The sequence below is a fragment of the Wasmannia auropunctata genome, unplaced genomic scaffold, assembly GCF_000956235.1.
Source record: "Wasmannia auropunctata unplaced genomic scaffold, wasmannia.A_1.0 LD335697.1, whole genome shotgun sequence".
NCBI lineage: Eukaryota > Metazoa > Arthropoda > Insecta > Hymenoptera > Formicidae > Wasmannia > Wasmannia auropunctata.
Genome location: NW_012027193.1, coordinates 21,982 through 27,406, shown reverse-complemented (window position 1 = coordinate 27,406; position 5,425 = coordinate 21,982).

Here is a 5,425-nt window from a genome sequence, read left to right as displayed (position 1 = left end):
ATTTTTGTAATACACTTTGTAATGTGTATAGTATGATTCAGCGGTTCTTAATTTTCGCTTTGATACGTAATACTGACTATGTATAATATATATTGAGGATTCTTTAAGATCGTAATTTCATTAGAATTTAAAAACACATTTTATACTATTGATGAGCTTTGGCTTTGTAATATCATTTTGTGCGAATGCGCAAAAATTTAGAAGGCTAAATACCGCTAACAGTAAAATATATACAAGTTGTCCTCAATAAAAAAAGGTTGTTTTGATTTAGAGATTATTTTCTAATAGATATAAAAATATCAACAAATATCCTTATGTGATATGCATCACGCAAAGCGACATAAAAGTAGCGAATACCATCAAAGACGGTATTACGGTCTACCTAATTTTGTTGAAAAAAATAAAATTTTTTTTAAACTACAAAAATTGGAAGAGAGATTATAAATCTACACGTTTATTTTAATAATTTAATAAATAAATCAACAATTTTTACTATTTAAGTGTTATTAATCTTTGAAGAGAATATTATCTCACGAAAAGAAAAACATTGATAAGCGCTAAAAAAATTCTTATAGATCGTGCAGGCGCACTAGATAACAAATATAATTTACGTACAATTATTATTTTCTTCATCATTAATTATATTAACACGTTTAGCAATATTAGCAGACTCGGCAATCTCCTCTTGGTCATTGCCCATTTACCCTTTACACAGCAACACGTGTTCATAAGCTTTCCTGCAATTTAAACTCATCACGACGTGATAACGGAATTAATGCAGGTCGTCAGAAAGATGAGTGTGTAACCGGCGATATTGTGGCTCCGCCAGTCGACCGCGCCCTGGAAGAGCTTCGTGACGGTTATCGGAAGGTAGCACACCAAAAGCTCCTCGAAACTTGCATAGTACCCAAGACCAAGGCCAGATCGTTCTCGTACGGAGAAAGAAGAGGTGTCTGGGGAGGGCCTACCAATTTCGCACTGCCACTCCATGATGTACGTGGTGACTCCACGTTATTTGGATCTATATTAACAAAAGAATAAATTAAAAAAAATTAATAAAGAAATAAATTAAGAAATAAATAAAAAAAATTTAATGTTAATTTTACAAAAAAATACAAATATAATTATAAAGATTTATGAAATTATTTACCGATTGCTCTAAAGAATCTCGCAAGATCCCTCGACAGCTCCCATCGACCTTGCTCTAGCGCGGCGTCCAACAGTAACGTAGCGTGCTGTCGGCTGACGGAGGATGGCTCTAAATTCTGTAGAATAATCAGATAATTGGCGGCGATGTCGAGTTGCTGACGCTGCAGACAATCTTGCAGTAGCTTCTTCGGCGGACCGGCGACGGAGAACAGATACGGCCAGAGCGCGATCTCGGTCTTGCGAGCGCATTGCACGACGGCTCTGGCCCAAACACCGGGAAACTCGCGGATAAACTCCACGACGGACGGTAACTGAGTATCCGGAATTGGGTCCTTGCTCGTTGCTTCCTCCTCGAAGACCTTGTGAAGCAACAATTCCAACGAATGCGGCAAGTACGGCAATGCGGAGCACGAACACACTATTTCCCACGCGTGATAATCCAAGTTCCGATGTATCAATTAACGTAGAATCTAAAGCAAATATACTTGACTCTGAAATACAAAAAAAAAATATTTAAATTACATAACCAGAAGAAATTTTAAATAACGTTTTTATATTATTTTATATTTAGAAAAAAATAAAATATCATAAGCTCCAATAAATTGAAGGGCAGTGAAAAAGGCGAGTTGGTTAGCATCCAACAAAGCATCATTTTCATCTTCTATACTTAATTCATTTCTTGACGAATTGTTTGTTCTAAATTTAGGGAATAAAGGTATATTATTAAAATTTATTTTGTATAATAAAAAAATTTGTTATTAAATATATCACTCATACTTACTTTTTATAACTGATTTTTTCAAAAGTATTAATTGCTGCTTGAAGTTTTTTAAAATTTTCTTCTAGTAATTTTATATCATTTCTATCTTTGTAATAGAAACTGTAAGACAATAAAAATTATTTAATAATTATACGTAATTTATATATTTTTATATGATTAATTAAAAGTGTTCTAAACTTATACTTACTATCTAAGTAATTCTCGTGATTCTTTCATATTATCAATAAATTTTGAAAACTGCTTACTCATTAAACTTTTTATAGTATTAAAATGAAATTTTTGGAACTCATGAATCAAAAAATTCCTGTAAAGAAAGAACAGGAGTGTATTTCAGATATGCGGCATACTTTCTCATTTCCCTTCACTTTGTCGCATTCTCACCGGAATTTATTAATGGCATTAGAGGGACAGCTTTGTATCATCGCGCCGCGAGACGCAAGTTGAGCTTGCGTTTACATTATTAATGGAAAGTTAGCGTCTTCGCGCGTGAGCGGCGGTCGAGAAACGGAATGGCACAGTGCAGAGATGCAGAAGCAGTTTTCGAAATCCGTTTCTCGACCACCGCTCACGCGCGAAGACGCTAAACTTTCCATTAATAATGTAAACGCAAGCTCAACTTACATCTCGCGTCGCGATGATATAAAGCTGTCCCTCTAATTAAATACTTTTTGATGAAAAATTTTTCAATGGATTAAAAAAATTTAGAATGTATATTGAAAAAAAATATCGCAACTTTGCTATCCGAAGGCATTTTTCACATTGTATGCACACGCATCTATTTTGTTTAGGGCTGCAGTGCCAACATTTTACTTGAATGACAGTGACGTAAGCTTTTACACGGTATGAAAGTTTATTTCGCAATTATAGATATTACAGTAATAATATATCAATAGTAATTAGGGAGAATTTAAGAAGAATTTAACGGCTAATAACGACTCGATCATATATGTTATTTAAGATAAAATAATCTTCGGCGGGGCTAAGTCAATTTGACCGTATAGCCGGGGAAATTGCCGCCCGTAGATGTAATCGGCGGATTTTTTTTTTTAAGGACGTGCGAGAGAGTGAGACAGAGACCACCACACAGTAGATTATACTCGATCGTCGCACATGGATGCGAAAATGGGAAATAAACGGTCTCTTACCAGTGACCGTAACGAAATACGCATTCGACCGGGAGAGCGGCCGGAGCCGTCTTGCGCGGATTGATAGCGGAAATAAAAACAGGGGAGACATTTGCATAAAAGGATATATATATATATATATATATATAGGGCAGCATTTGCATAAAGGATATATACATTTGCCATTCCTGTATTGGATTGGGTGACATAGAATGCGTGTCTTTGGACTGCCCTACTTTATACCGACTGGCACAAGCTCGCAAGGAGCTTGCGCAGATTTCCCACATTAATAGTGTTATTTACGGAAATAATTCCAGCGGAATTAAGGAATTAAATGCAGTTGCTGAATGGTATTAAATACGTTACTAGTAAAATGATTGGGCGGACAATATTAATTTTATACAGAATTGAAAGTAACAGTATTAAATATTTGAAATGTGTAAAATATACAAAAGATGTATCGGGTTTTGAATTATATCCACACACAACGTTATTTCAATTACTTCTACAGAAGATTCAGTTACTTTGGTAGAAGCACATGAGATGATATTTAAATAACATGATTAAATATTTTATATAATGTGTTGTGACGTTGCAGCGGCGCAGCGTCCCGACCACCGCTGGTGCGGGTTCGCGCCTGGTGCCGGACCGGCACGTTTAGGGAAAACGAGAGACCGAGATCTCCAGGAAGCTTCGAATTATTTTGCGCGCGTTGCTTACTTTATTTTTTTTTTTATTATTTTGTACATTGGGACGCCTCGCCGGACGGGAGAGTCGCCCGGATGAGGAGAGAGGAGACGACGAGGAATTAACGAAGAAAGATTCCACGGGCAACCGTAATTTCTTGGAGGAGAGAGGAATGAGCTGCGTTCAATCCGTTTTACGCATGATGCGCGTGATTTATTCTTTTAGGTTTGTTTAATATTTGAACAACAAGGATACGTCATGCGCATCATGCGTGAAACGGAACGCAGCTATTGGCCGCGGTCACGTGCCACGACACTGCGCACCTCCACGCAGGGGATGTAGTCATCGATCGCATATTGAGCGCGATCAACGTTTTGCGTGCAAAATCCGATTTGTGCGCAGGCTATGGACTGAGGTGGACGTCCGAGTAATTCAGTGTTAGAATCTTCTTGGCGTTTTCGTATTCTTTAAATTAATTTTCGCATCAGTATTTTACGTGACTTAGTATATATTCATAATACCGCCGTTTGAAGAAATTGGATCGAATTACGCTTTGTCGGACCCAGAAATAAAAAGAAAAGCAGAAGAAAGAGAAGCGTCTGGGCTGTCGTTCAAGCCGGATTTTCTCTTTTCGTTCGCTCGCTTAGATCGCTATCAACTGTCGATCTATCTTGCACGCTTCTTTTTCTTCTGCATCTTTTCTTCTTATTTGGCAGAAGGCCAAGAAGCCAACGGGAAGATTGTGCCGGTGAGTTGGACCTCTTTTCAAGTGTATTCTAAAGCTACGAGTAAATCGGGGAGGCCGTGCTCGCGCGTTCCGCGATCGAAGTGGCCATTTGGTATTTGTATCGTGTACGCCCTTATGGCGACACATATTCATTTGGGTACTGTATAGACGATCGATCTCAAGCGCGAGAGATTCCCACCGCAGTTAGCTGTCGGGAGTACGATCCGGAAGTGAAAGCCGAGCCTCTTGAAAATCACGACCGAAAGTACGCCGCAAAGCCCTCGCGCGCATATGCGTGTTAATTTTGTGTGTCGGGTTGCGCTAATTAGTGCTCAGCAGCGGTTGAACATCCCGTGTGTCGTTCGCGTAGAAATATCGTTTGTCGTATGTACAAAGTGTGTTGTGCCGCGATCAAAGGGATCAATTATGTGTCTTTAAATGAGATGAAAATTACAATAATGAGCAAATTCACTAGATATTAGACAATTAAATTTAAAATATTCTAGTGAATTTGCTCACTTTTGTAATTTTCATCTTATTCCAAGATTTTCCCATCGAGGAATAAACGTGAGGGCTAAAACCTTGTCTCAATTCATCTCTTTCAGCTGTTAATCCGCGCCACGCAAGCGCGAGTTCGCCGTGCACAGTGTATAATGCGATAGATGTGACGGATTTAGAATTATATCTATATATTTAATATTGATGACCGTCTAATATATCTCAGCAAAACGCAAAATTTATTTCTAAATGATTAATTATCTCTTCAGAAGTATCTCTTACTCAAAAAAATATTCTATTTCTAAAGCCGGTATCAGACTACGCATTGGAGATTGAGATTAAGATTGGGATTGAAGATTGTCCAATCACATTATAGATTGCGATTTGTATTGCGATTGATAATATAGCTGCGTTCAGCAAACAAAGCAGCTCGGTGTATATACATATTCGCACATATTA